This window comes from Aegilops tauschii, chromosome 5 (assembly GCF_002575655.3).
Source record: "Aegilops tauschii subsp. strangulata cultivar AL8/78 chromosome 5, Aet v6.0, whole genome shotgun sequence".
Lineage (NCBI taxonomy): Eukaryota > Viridiplantae > Streptophyta > Magnoliopsida > Poales > Poaceae > Aegilops > Aegilops tauschii.
This window is the reverse complement of record NC_053039.3, coordinates 440,109,435-440,124,425: the sequence shown is the minus strand read 5'-3', so window position 1 is coordinate 440,124,425 and position 14,991 is coordinate 440,109,435. Positions and strand designations below refer to the sequence as shown.

Below are 14,991 nucleotides of genomic sequence, written 5' to 3'. Positions count from 1 at the left end.
TTACTTCTCTGCTAAATATTTCCTGCCCATAAGAAACAAGTTGCCTTGATGGAAATATATAATTTTGTGCAAATTGAAGAAGAGAGTCTCCCACAAGCTTGGGGGCGGCTTCTCCAATTACTTAACACTTTGCCTGATCATCCTCTCAAGAAAAATGAAATACATGATATCTTTTATAATGGACTAACCGATGCTTCCAGAGACCACCTGGATAGTTGTGCTGGTTGTGTTTTTAGGGGAAGAACACCAGATGAAGCTGAAATTCTATTGAATAATATGTTGACCAATGAAAATAATTGGACACTTCCTGAACCAACTCCTAAGCCAACTCCGAAGAAAAGGGGTGTTCTATTTCTCAGTCCTGAAGATATGCAAGAGGCAAAGAAATCTATGAAGGAAAAAGGTATAAAAGCTGAAGATGTTAAGAATTTACCTCCTATTGAAGAAATACATGGTCTTAATTTACCGCCTATTGAAGAAATATATGATCTTAATTCATCACCTATTGAAGAAACACATGGTCTTGATAACCCGACACAGGTAGTAAAGGTAAATTATCTCTATAGATTTGATAAAGCTGAAAGCCCTCCTACTAAGTTTGCTAGCCAATGTTTGGATGAGTTTGATAACTTTATGGTTAAGCAAGAAGATTTTAATGCTTATTTTGGTAGACAATTAAAACAAAATGCTTATATGATTGAACACTTGGGTGATTATATGTCTAGAGTTAAAGGTGAACTTAAACTCATTAGTAAACATGCTTCTATGGTTACCACTCAAGTAGAACAAGTACTTAAAGCTCAGAATGATTTGCTCAATGAATTGAATAGTAAGAATAATGACTATGCTGTTAGAGTGGCTACTAGAACTGGTAAAATGACTCAGGAACCTTTGTATCCTGAAGGCCATCCTAAGAGAATTGAGTAGGATTCTCAGAGAAATAGTGTAGATACACCTAGTCCTTCTAAAAAGAAGAAAAGAAAAATGATAGGACTTTGGATGCTTCTAGTGAACCTGTTGTAGACACACATGAGAATCCCAATGATATTTCTATTTCTGATGCTGAAACACAATCTGGTAATGACATGAACCTAGTGATAATGTTAATGATGATGTTCATGTTGATGCTCAACCTAGCAATGGTAATGATGTAGAAATTGAACCTGCTGTTGATCTTGATAACCCACAATCAAAGAATCAACGTTATGATAAGAGAGACTTTGTTGCTAGGAAGCACGCTAAAGAAAGAGAACCATGGGTTCAGAAACCCATGCCTTTTCCTCCCAAACCATCAAGAAAAAGGATGATGAGGATTTTGAGTGCTTTGCTGAAATAATTAGACCTATCTTTTTGCGTATGCGTTTGACTGATATGATCAAAATGAATCTTTATGCTAAGTATATGAAAGATATTGTTACAAATAAAAGAAAGATACCAGAAGCTGAAATTTCCACCATGCTTGCTAATTATACTTTTAAGGGTGGAATACCTAAGAAACTAGGAGATCCAAGAGTACCAACTATACCATGCTCCATTAAAAGAAACTATGTTAAAACTGCCCTATGTGATCTTGGAGCCGGTGTTAGTGTTATGCCTCTCTCTTTATATCGTAGACTTGATTTGAATAAGTTGACACCTACTGAAATATCTTTGCAAATGGCCGATAAATCAACCGCTATACCTATCGGTATTTGTGAGGATGTGCCTGTTGTTGTTGCAAACGTTACTATCTTAACGGACTTTGTTATTCTTGATATTCCCGAGGACGATAGTATGTCTATTATTCTTGGAAGACCCTTTTTGAATTCTGGAGGGGCTGTTATTGATTGCAATAAAGGCAATGTCACTTTTCATGTTAATGGCAATGAGCATACGGTACACTTTCCGAGGAAACAACCTCAAGTCCACAATATCAATTCTATTGAAAAAATACCATCGATTATTTTTGGAGGTTTCAAATTTCCTCTTCCTACTGTCAAAAAGAGATATGATATTCTTATTATTGGGGACGTGCATATCCCCGTTGAGGTAACATAGTGTTATTCGAAATTTCTCCGGTTCCATGTTATTCGGAATGAGTTTGTTAACAAGACTTGATCAACCTTGTTAGTGGATTCCTTTTGATGAGCATGAGATGGATGAAGTTAGAAGGCACAACCTTCTGTACCCTCCTTTTACTTTCTGTTATTTAGTTGAAATAAAGTGAAAATAGTATTTTTTGTTTGTTTTCTGAATTATCCGTGCAATAAAAAAATACCCCGAAAATAAAAGTTCTCCAAATGCCCCGAAAATGAAATATGATTTTTTCTAAAATATTTGAGATTATCTGGCACTGAGAACACAGCAGGGGGAGCAAGCACCTGGCCACGAGGGTCCAGGGCGCGCCCACCCCCTGGGAGCGCCCCCTGCCTCGTGGGCCTATGGTGGCTCCCCTCCACTTATTCCTGCACCCACACACTCCTTCCTCCCAAAAAAATCACCAACCAGCTCAAGCACGAGTTCTAGCTCATTTTGCTGCGATTTTTGATCTCCTTGCTCAAAGCACCTCTCACAAAACTGCTTTGGGGGATTGTTCCTTGGTATGTAACTCCTCCAATGGTCCAATTAGTTTTTGCTCTAGTTCTTTATTCATTGCAAATTTGTGCTGCCTAGGTGACCCTGTTCTTGAGCTTGCATGTCAAATTTATATGGTTCCAAGTAGTTCTAATGCATGATATAGTCTCTAGGCACTTGTGGGAGTAGTTGCTATCAATTTTGTTGAGTTTGGTTCACTTTTATTTGAAGTTACTAAAAAATTCAGAAAAATGATGAAGAGATTTTTGAGGGGCTCTTCGAGCCGAAGCTTGAAGGATAAGCGAAGTGAAGAAGCAGAGAGCCCAACTATAATCTGCCTCGCACCACGGAGGTTCGGCCGTGTGAATGGCCTTGCGACGATTTATTGAGAGCAGCCGGGATTTATGATGATTTTTATGAGTTGGCTGAAAATGCAGGCCTCACCGACTTCCTCCGCGACCAACGCGAACAGTATCTCTTACTCACCAATACCTTTGTGCAAAATTTTCATTTCCATTCTAGGAGGTCACCACCTACAGTGGATTTTTATTTATATGATGAGTATAAGGAGATGACCCTTTGTGAATTCTGTGAGGTTTGCAAGTTACCTTTTCCAGGTTTCATAGAGGAACCACATCGTAATGATGTGGAGGGGTTTATTGATACAATTGCTGTAGGGGAAACGAGGAAGGTTTCCGACGCACAAATCACTAGCATACACTTTCCTGTTCTACGTTACTTTGCTATATTTGCTAGTAGGTGCTTAATTGGTCGCGGAAACTGTGGAAACCTGAGTGTCCTAGATATTATTATTTTGTGGCATGCCTTGTTTCGTGATGACACATTTAGTATGGGCACTATTGTTGCAAAGCGGTTAAATCTTAACCGTACTAAAGGCCCCATCTTGGGAGGCATCTTCGCCTCGCGCCTAGCTGCATACTATAACATACCTATTAGGCATTATGAGAAAGAAGAAAAGTTGCTACCTCATGTTTGTCTAGATTATAAGAGTATGGTAGCGCATGATTTTATTGTTAAGAATAGGGAAAGGGCGCTTAAATACAAACTGTTATTCGATAAAAATCACCCTGAGACTATTACCTTGCCTGCTCCTTCCTTGTTTGATTTATCTGCAGGCCAGTATCTCGTTCCGCTGGCAGCCATTCACGCCTACCGGAACCCTACATCAGCTACAGAGCCAGAGCCGGAACCACAATTTGATCCTCCACGACAGTCTGATTACCAGTGGGATCCGGAGGTGATTGCCAACCAGTGGCAATCCGAGGCTTCTTCACAGTACGACCCCAACTATAACTTTGGATATCCGCCAGGCCAGCCGTGGCAGTAGACCAACTTAGGCCAAAAGCCTAAGCTTGGGGGAGTACGTATCTCTCACCGACATTACATTCATGTTCACACACTTATTGCTAGTTGTCGGTGCTCATACTTTTTCACTGTAATATCCATGCTAGTTTATTTCCCTTTTTATGCTTTCTTTTTGTGTGTTTGAAAAACCTTAAGAAAACCAAAAAATTAGTAGCAGCTTTTAGCTAGTTTACTTTCTTGCTGTAGTAGTGATTAAAAAAAAACCCAAAAATATTTCCTGTTCTTCTTTTGCTTGTTGGGAGCTTTTCCGTGTATATGGTTTTATTTCTTTTCTTTTCTTTGGGGGTCGATAGGATAAGACCATAATAAAATTGTTGAAGTGGCTCTTATATGCATTATTGTTGATTTAACCAAGAGCCCATATTGCCTTGTCTTCTCCTGTTTATTGAATGCTCGCAGATTTCAGCTTAGTCCAATGCACATGCACTCTTATTATTATTCACATCGTTCGGTCGTGCAAGTGAAAGGCAATTATGACGATATACGATGGACTACTTGAGATGAGAGAAGCTGGTATGAACTCTACCTCTCTTGTTTTTTAAAATATAATTAGTTTATCGTTCCCGATTCAGCCTATTATGAATAAACATGTTTGCAATGACAATTAGAGATTATAGTTACTTATGCCATGCTTAATTAGCTAGGAGTTTATAATGGTTTACCTTGCGTGCCAACATGCTATTAAAATGGTTGTGATGTGGTATGATAGGGTGGTATCCTCCTTTCAATGATTCGAGTGACTTGACTTGGCACATGTTCACACATGTAGTTGAAACAAATCAACATAGCCTTCACGATATTTATGTTCATGGTGGATTATATCCTACTCATGCTTGCACTCAATGTTCATTAATCTTAATGCATGTTCATGACTGTTGTCGCTCTCTAGTTGGTCGCTTTCCAGTCTTCTGCTAGCCTTCACTTGTACTAAGCGGGAATACTGCTTGTGCATCCAATCCCTTAAACCCCAAAGTTATTCCATATGAGTCCATTATACCTTCCTATATGCGGTATCTACCCGCCGTTCCAAGTAAATTTGTATGTGCCAAACTCTAAACCTTCAAATGAAATTCTGTTTTGTATGCTCGAATAGCTCATGTATCAACTAGGGTTATTCGTATCTTCCATGTTAGGCGGGTTATTCTCAAGAGGACTGGACTCCGCTCCTCACTCACGAGAAAATGGCTGGTCACCGGGATGCCCAGTCCCATGCTTTATGCAAATCAAATCAAAATAATTGCAAACAGAACCCTCCCGGGACCGTTGTTAGTTGGAGGCACTCGTTGTTTCGAGCAAGCCATGGATTGATGCTTGTTGGTGGAGGGGGAGTATAAACTTTACCATTCTGTTTGGGAACCGCCTATAATGTGTATAGCATGGAAGATATCGCCATCTCTTGGTTGTTATGTTGACAATGAAAGTATGCCGCTCAAAATATTATTTATCTCTATTTCAAAACCGAGCTCTGGCACCTCTACAAATCCCTGCTTCCCTCTGCGAAGGGCCTATCTATTTACTTTTATGTTGAGTCATCACCCTCTTATTAAAAGGCACCAGCTGGAGAGCACTGCTGTCATTTGCATCCATTACTATTAATTTATATTGGGTATGACTATGATTGGATCTCTTTTACCATGAATTACAATGTCTCATCAGTCCTTGATCTTTAAAGGTGCTCTGCATTTATGTTTTGCGGTCTCAGAAAGGGCTAGCGAGATACCATCTTGGTATATCATATCATGATTGTTTTGAGAAAGTGTTGTCATCCGAGATTTATTATTATTGCTCGCTAGTTGATTATGTCATTGACATGAGTAAACATGAGACCTAAATGTTATTGTGAACTAGTAGAATGCCCGTGCGTTGCCACGGGCTAACAAAATATATGCACAACAAAAAACATGCTAATAAAAATGTATATACAAAGAGAAATGTCATGTGATATGGGAGTGATAGACAATTGACATGTGATGATATTTCATACTTGTGATGCGGTAGATAAATGCATCTCCTCGTCATCTTTCTCTTCCCCTCCCTATCTCACTATCTTTTCTTCTTCATGTGTTTCTCATGGGGGCAAGCATAATCATTGATATGAATAGTCATTAAAATATCAGATCACTACAACCAACAATCTATCATCTGCCCCAAAATTGACACCTATGCTTATCATACATACCAGAAAAAACAACTACAATGTTGCAGTCAAGACAAAATTTTGAAAGAGTATTAATGGACCAGGCATTGACAAAATGATTTTGTTAGTGTAACGCAGACCAAATGACATGGCACACACACCAATCTATTCAGGAGGGTTACATTAATCAGACAATTTGTTCAGCACATGGTAGCTATATAAATAGTCCAAATATCATTCATGTTGACAAAAATTAGCAATGCTCACAGCTACATACGAAATTGGCTAGAGACAATTTTCTAGCATCTTCTATTTTTACACAGCGTCACATGCCAAGTTTCCAAAGATTGAACTTAATAAAGACATGCCTTCACGCCCATGCAGGAGCTTTAGTGTCGATCTACCCAATAAATTGCTCCGATGCTGGCGACGAATCTTTCGTTCGAGCTTCTATAGCCCCTCCGCTGCACAGATCTGGCCATCTCCACTCACTTGCCTCATAGGCAGCAGCTGCTCCACGTGTTGATCCACTCATACTCACTCCCCTCGTAGGAATACATAACCATAAAAATATTTTCAGAGTATCAGGATTGTATCATGAATTATGTTCACTTCTATCAACACCTCAAGACACAAAGCTTTTGTGTTTGGTAAGAAAATTCAGCAGATATGAACGTAAAATGAAATCATCAATATAATTCCCACCTACACTACTGCATGGAACATACATGAAATGTCGCGGAAACTGTTGAAACTTACTTCTCTGGAACAATAATACAGAGCGTTCAATACTGACTTGCACATAATACGCAATTAGCACGCAGGTTTCATCCAGTATGTAGATGTGGCGAACATGAGCACGTACTTGGACAGAGCATACCGCATGGGGGCGAGGCTCCAGTCCAACACTTCCCCAGCCCTCCGATTTTATTGCAGTACTTTGTATGTCATAGGTGGCCTTTATTCACACGTCTATTACTATTTTTCGTTGACACGGATGATATCTTAAATAAAACTTCCTAGACTATTACCTCAAATACAAGCTCCTTTTGTTCATATTTGTGGAGCACTTCTCAAAATATACCAAAATCTGAAAGTAACTAAATCACAGTATTTAACCTATTTTATCTTCTTGGCAAATGAAAGTATAGCTATAGCTTTGTATCAAAAGTGACAGAAGAATTCAACAGCAGTACATTAACTGAGACCTCGGGTATGGGAGTGTTTCTGTCCAAGCACACACACACACACACACAGAGAGAGAGATATCTTGGGAGAATATTGCCTTGAGGCAAGCAAATAACAAATTATAAATTTGACAAGCATGTTGGTTGATATTTAAACAAGGTAATAATTAAACCAAGATGTGAGACTATTCTATGGTGTACCTAATCAAAAATAAAATCCTTTGTGATTCAGTTGTATATATGTAACTGTAGAAAAATATTGACATCCGCAAAAGATTAAAAAAAGCACCATGTCATACCTACACGTATTTGATTGGTTCCCATGTTCTATCCACCTTCCCATTCTCCACTAATTCCTCCTTCAAGTCTCCATCTTCTGACTGAATTCAATCATATCTGAAGCTCATGCATCCTCCTATTTGTATTGGTCTTCATATGGTCTTCCTACCTTTTGTATTGCCTGCATTTATAGCACAGATCTAAATTTTGCAACCAAGATTTGAGTTCCCAATTAATATGATGTTTTACAAATTTTGTAGAGTACTAATAATTTCTAACGACCATTGTTGGCTTTGCTTTCTTCTACTCGGAAATACCAGAGCATCTTACAAAAATGAGGCTTTCCAATACTATTTACAAGTTTAATCCAAGAAGCTCCACGACCAATTGTAAAGAAAAAAGACAACCAAAAATCAATTTACCCGCACTTTACCAAATTTGGCAAAATACTCTTTGAAGTCCTCCCTTAAAACTATTTCTTTATGAAGCTTGTATGAAGCCGAATCTACATGATTCTATTCTGCAAGAGACACCACTCTTAAGAGAAATAAAATAAAATAGGAACTTAAGAGGTCATCTGGCAAGACATAAGAAAATAATGACTACCATGCAGCAAAAATAGCATCAAGACCAGGTGCGAGTTCACACACCCTTATGATGATCTGGTATAGTTCCTAAGGCTGAAATTAGGGAGGAAATTGCAGTAACATTAAACCTGAGCATGCTTACCAATGAGGCATTGATACAAACTGGATTCTATCCTGGGCATCTCACTCTTCCAATAAGAAACGTAAAACCAACCTAGAATAGCATATCCGCATAGTCAGGGTAAGACCGGAATCCAAATGCAAGAGGATCATCGCATAACTTTATGCCCCAAAACAAACATGTCATCATTCTGTTGTCAGTATCAACTACGTACAGATTATTATACAAGATTTCCATGGCCCTGAACATTAGTACAAGAGATGAAAAGGAAACCTATAAACTAAGAAGATTTCCACAATAAACAGAAGAAGCTAGTACTGTGCATTATATCCCACAATTAATTTATGATGCTAGCGAAGCTGTACAGGAGCCCAAAAGGAAACCTATAGTATTAAGTGCAGACTTCATCTGAATAGCCTTGCTTGTTCGGTGTTCCTAGTTATTGTGCAGACTTTAATCCTAATTTAACCGACCTCATCCGGGTCTCGAATCAAATGTACCAGAGCTCAAAGAGCCGCAAATCTAAAGATATACTAAAGAGCCGCAACTTTCTTTGCTTCAGCCTTCCGCCCTAAAATATCAAGCGCCCATTGCCCTGAACATTAGTACAAGATACGACTTTGAATATATCTTCCGCCCTAAAGATATATTCAGTGTTCTGCTTGCTTCAAGCTCTGAAAACAACACGGACGCCACAACACATGATAGTGAGGATTTACTGAACCACACATGCAGCATTTAAAAGGTGTGCATTACCACATCATCATTTATCTAAAATATGATGGCCACATATAGTTTAGTAGTACATCATAGAGAAAAGCATACATGTATTTTAGAGCTGGAAGGAATCACAGAAGCATGAGCATTGCTCGTAGACTATAAATCCAAAGCCACAAAAAATCTCAAGAACTAAATGAAGTTGGTCTAACATAGCTTCTAGCTGAGTAGCCAAGGTCTAGGATCTGAACCTCGGGCTGGTGACAACGGCAGAATCCAAGTCATTCCAATGGCACAATGGATCTGAATCAATGAACGATGCTGATGATGGATCCCTACATCACAATGAACAGATGCAGATGTTTCAGTCGGGACTAGGGGTGCATCAAGAACTTAGGAATTTGAGCAAATGTGGGTTGATGGAGATGTGAGGAAGCATGTATATCTGGTTACTACCTTGTAGAACTTGTGCTAGGATCTAGACAACACTGGCTTCTGAAGGTCTTCAGGGTGCCGAGCTGCAGGTCTTCAGGGTTTATAATGCCGGCCAGGATTTTCAGCCTCTCTGTGTAGGGCACGTTGTTGTCCCCCGGGAACCCCTTGACCTTCTTCGTTTCCTCATTCATCACACTCTACATAACCATGAACTCATCAGAAATTTGTTCCGGCGTACTCAAAATGGGTTATATTATGATGCCATGGAAATGCAATTAATTTGGCTTACCTTGATGCTGTCCTTGAGCCGAGGAGAAATCTCCTTGTCGAAGCTGTCGAATATCTTCAAATACAGGACCGGGCTTACACCGTCGCCATCGTTCTCACCGAACATGGTAGTGGGATAGGTAGGCAACTGTACAGATCATTTAATAACCTCTTAAGCTCAGACTAACAAATCATTTTTCTCAAAAAAATGTACTAAGCAATCAACACTACTTGGTTAAGTAGGTGAAGAAACATGAGAAAATTACCTGAACGCTCACAATGAGAAGCGAAGGGAAGGAGTCATGGGGATTCAGCGACGGGAGCGGTGTGGCACACGTTCCTTGCGCGGGCAAACACGTCTGCTTCAATCGGGGTGTAGGGGGAGTAGTTTGGGGCTAGGGATTTCCTGTTGTCTCTGCAATCAATTTTGAAAGATTCAGTCAGGCATCCTGATAGAAGAAATACATAGTGGATGAATGCATATCAGGAGTCTCAGTAACATTGCTTCTTACTTGAAGAAGCCTTCCCCCCTCTGACTCTGAACACCGACGGCTCGAGGAGCGACCAGCAGCCTTCCGACAGTTTCTCGTCGGTCGAATACGGCAGCCTCAGGCCCGCTCTCGGCGGGTACAGGTACTTCGCCGAGCCAGCTGAATTTATCGTCAGTTTTGTCAGCAAAGCATAAACGAAATGCTGATGAACAATTTAAATGGTACTGCTGGATAAGTAGATGAAAGTGCTGTTGTTGACTCACTCATTTCGGTCATTTCATCGCCCTCATACAATCTCCTCCGGAAGGAGAGCGTGACGATGGCCGATTTCTTCCTCGGGTGGTGCGGGCTGAACCTGGCGACCGACATCCTCTGGACCTTGTAGCTCGGGACCAAGCCCGGGAAAGGCCGAGGCGAGCACGACACCGCGGTCTGCCGTTCTTTCAGGCTACCAACAACAACAGGAGCAGCAGCATCCGGATCTTCGCTTTTCACAGGGGGTCGGAGGAGTCACCCTGGCACGCCTCCGCGTCCACCAAGCACACCTGGAGGGCTGGCGGCGGACACGTCTCGGCGCCCAACCGTGGCCTGGGGCAAGGCCTTGACTGGCGTGCATGGGCTGGCGGTGGCGCATGGAGAGCAGGCGGCGTGCCTGGGCCGGCGGCACATGGAGGCTGGTGCCGTCGCGGAGGAGCGGCTGTAGGCGAGGACCGGAGGAGGTGGGGAATGGGGTGCGGAGTGCGGAGAGGCCGGCGGCGGACACGTCTCGGCGCAGCGTGCATCCTACTGTCCCTCGTCTCTTCCCTTGTGCGGCGGCTAGGAGTTAATTGCACAGAAGTACCACAATTGGGGCATCACATGCAGATTGGTACCACGATTGCTAATTTTTACGTGTCAGTACCAGCATTGCTTCAGACTTTTGCAAAAAGGTATAAACCGTGTATAAACACGTATTGACGGCGTATCTGACTGGCGGGGGCCACCTATCAGGTGCCGACGTGGCATTTTTTTTAACAGAAAACCCCTTAACTCCCGGCAGAACCACCCCCACCGGCTGCGCGACCTCGCTTCGCTCGCCGGCGTTGACTCCCCCGCCACTGCCGACCCACCAACCAGCGCCGCCAAGCCACCGCGAGCTCCTCCCCTCCGCCGCGCCCAAATGCTGCCGCCTGCCGCCCCCATCGCCACCACCAGCTCCAGGCGCGCGGTCTACCTCCTCCTCGCGGCGCTCGCGGCGGCCCCCTCCTCCTCCTCCTCCTCCTCCTCTTTTTCAACGGCAGGGCCTCCCCGTCCGCGCTCTGCCACTCGTCCCCTGGCCCCCACCGCATCCCGTACCCGTCCGTCCTCTGGTCCCGCGTGCCGCCCCTCCCGGGGCTCCCCTCCTCCCAGCTCCCGGACCTTCGCGCGTCCCACTGGATCGTCTTCTCCGCGTCGCCCCACCACCAGCGCCACCGCCCGCTGGCGGGCGCCCCCGGGTGGCAGCTCCTCGCCGTCCAGGACAAGGCGACCCCGCCCGGCTGGTCCCACCCGGGCGCCGCGCTGCTCACCCTCGCCGACCAGGCCCGCCTCGGCTTCCGCTCCGTCGAGTTCCTCCCCGCCCGCGGCCACGCCCGCAAGGCCGCCGCCTACCTCTTCGTCGGGACGATGGAAGCCCCGCGAGCCCGCCGCCGATGATGACGGCCTGCTTGCCAGCCTGGTTCACGTTCGCCGATGTCGCTGCGGCGGAGACGGCGAACCGGAGGGTGGCATGGCGGCGGGGCGTGGGAGGCGCGGGGACGAGGAGGCGGGCGAGTGGCGGGACGAGACCGGAAGAGACCGGGCAGAAACGGGGAATCGTGGTGTATAATTGGGCGTTTATGTGATTACATGCAAAGTAAGGGGGTTTTCTGTAAAAAAATTGCCACGTCGGCGCCTGACAGGTGGCCCCCGCTAGTAAGATACACGGTCAATACGTGTTTATACGGGGTTTAGACCTTTTTGCAAAAGTCTGAAGCAATGCTGGTACTGACACGTAAAAATTAGCAATCGTGGTACCAATCTGCATGTGATGCCTCAATTGTGGTACTTCTGTGCAATTAACTCGGCGGCTAGGGTTTACGGAGGGAGAGCAGCCTCGTTTGTGCGAGGGGGCTTCGCTCCCTGGTTCGTGCGATGGGTTGTCGGTCGATTTTTTTTTCTTAGGTGCGAGGGGATCGTGGAAGGTGGGAGGAGGACGAAAAAAAACCTATGAAAAAAAACCGGACGGAAGTGGTGGGACGAAAATTGACCGGCGGAGACTACCAACTGCTCCATTAGGAGTAGAGAAATATGGTTAGTTCATAATCCTTGCTGAAAACTTGAATGCTGGCTTTACATATTTACAACAAAAAGAGCAAACAAAGTTTGTAAAAGTTTTTCTTTATCACTTTCAGTCTGTCAACTGAATTGCTTGAGGACAAGTAAAGGTTTAAGCTTGGGGAGTTGATACGTCTCCATCGTATCTACTTTTTCAAACACTTTTGCCCTTATTTTGGACTCTAACTTGCATGATTTGAATGGAACTAGCCCGGACTGACGCTGTTTTCAGCAGAATTGCCATGGTGTTATCTTTGTGCAGAAACAAAAGTTCTCGGAATGACCTGAAACTTCACGGAGATTATTTTTAAAAAATATAAAAAATATTGGCGAAAGAATCAAGGCCAGGGGGCCCGCACCCTGTCCACGAGGGTGGGAGGCGCGCCTGCCCCCCAGGGCGCGCCCCCTGCCTCGTGGGCCCCCTGGAGCTCCACCGACCTCAACTCCAACTCTATATATTCGTGTTTGGGGAGAAAAAAATCAGAGAGAAAGATTCATCGCGTTTTACGATACGGAGTCGCCGCCAAGCCCTAAACTCTCTCGGGAGGGCTGATCTGGAGTCCGTTCGGGGCTCCGGAGAGGGGAATCCGTCGCCATCGTCATCATCAACCATCCTCCATCACCAATTTCATGATGCTCACCGCCGTGCGTGAGTAATTCCATCGTAGGCTTGCTAGACGGTGATGGGTTGGATGAGATTTATCATGTAATCGAGTTAGTTTTGTTAGGGTTTGATCCCTGGTATCCACTATGTTTTGAGATTGATGTTGCTATGACTTTGCTATGCTTAATGCTTGTCACTAGGGCCCGAGTGCCATGATTTCAGATCTGAACATATTATGTTTTCATGAATATATGTGAGTTCTTGATCCTATCTTGCAAGTCTATAGTCACCTACTATGTGTTATGATCCGGCAACCCCAAAGTGACAATAATCGGGACCACTCCCGGTGATGACCATAGTTTGAGGAGTTCATGTATTCACTATGTGTTAATGCTTTGGTCCGGTACTCTATTAAAAAGAGCCTTAATATCCCTTAGTTTCCATTAGGACTCCGCTGCCACGGGAGGGTAGGACAAAAGATGTCATGCAAGTTCTTTTCCATAAGCACGTATGACTATATTCGGAATACATGCCTACATTACATTGATGAATTGGAGCTAGTTATGTGTCACCCTATGTTATGACTGTTACATGATGAACCGCATCCGGCATAATTCTCCATCACCGATCCAATGCCTACGAGCTTTTCACATATTGCTCTTCGCTTATTTACTTTTCCGTTGCTATTGTTACAATTACTACAAAACCCAAAAATATTACTTTTGCTACCGTTACCGTTACTATCATACTACTTTGCTACTAAATACTTTGCTGCAGATACTAAGTTATCCAGGTGTGGTTGAATTGACAACTCAACTGCTAATACTTGAGAATATTCTTTGGCTCCCCTTGTGTCGAATCAATAAATTTGGGTTGAATACTCTACCCTCGAAAACTGTTGCGATCCCCTATACTTGTGGGTTATCACGGACCAGGTGTACTTTGCCACCGACGTGGAGTACGAGCAGCAGATGGAGCTAATCCCATTGCTTCGTGCTCCACCTGAACGGCCCAGCTCCGCCACCGGGGACGTTCCTCCATCGTGCAACTGCGGCGCCCAAATTGAACGCCGCATGAAGGAGGAGCGCCTCTCGTCGCCGCCCCGACGCATCAAGGAGTGGTTCTCTCCGCCACCACGACACGTGAAGCAGGGCCGCCGCTTGCCGCCGACGTGTTTGAACTGCGTTGGTATTTGCCCAAAGAAGAAGGGATGATGCAGCACAACGACGACAAGTATTTCCCTAAGTTATGAAACCAAGGTTATCAATCAAGTAGGAGAGGCAAGCAACACTATATAAATGGTACCTGCACACAAAGAACAAATACTTGCAACCCAACGCGTAAGAGGGGTTGTCAATCCCTCCTCGGTAAAAAGATAGATTGGTTTGTATGAGATTGGATAAATAGATCTTGCAAAAACACAAAATAAAATAAGTAAAGAAAAAGGGAAGCAAGGTATTTTTGGGTTTTTGGAATAATAGATCTGAAAAAATACGATAAAAGATAGATCTGAAAGCAATATGATAAAAGATAGACCCAGGGGTCGTAGATTTCACTAATGGCTTCTCTCGAGAAAATAGCATACGGTGGGTGAACAAATTACTGTTGGATAATTGATAGAAGAACAAATAATTATGACGATATCCAAGACAATGATCAATATATAGGCATTACGTCCAAGATTAGTAGACCGAAATGATTCTGCATCTACTACTATTACTCCACACATCGACCGCTATCCAGCATGCATTTAGTGTATTAAGTTCATGGAGAAACGGAGCAATGCAATAAGAACGATGACATGATGTAGACAAGATCTATTCATGTAGGAATAGCCCCTATCTTTTTATCCTTAATAGCAACGATACATACGTGCCTCGCTACCCCTTCTGT

The 14,991-nt window shown here is 43.5% G+C and overlaps 1 pseudogene; it reads right to left on the bottom strand.

Annotated features, from left to right (window-relative positions):
• Positions 1-6,225: 6,225 nt before the first annotated feature.
• On the bottom strand, positions 6,226-10,975 carry LOC109780652 (uncharacterized; annotated as a pseudogene).
• Between the last annotated feature and the right edge of the window lie 4,016 nt (positions 10,976-14,991).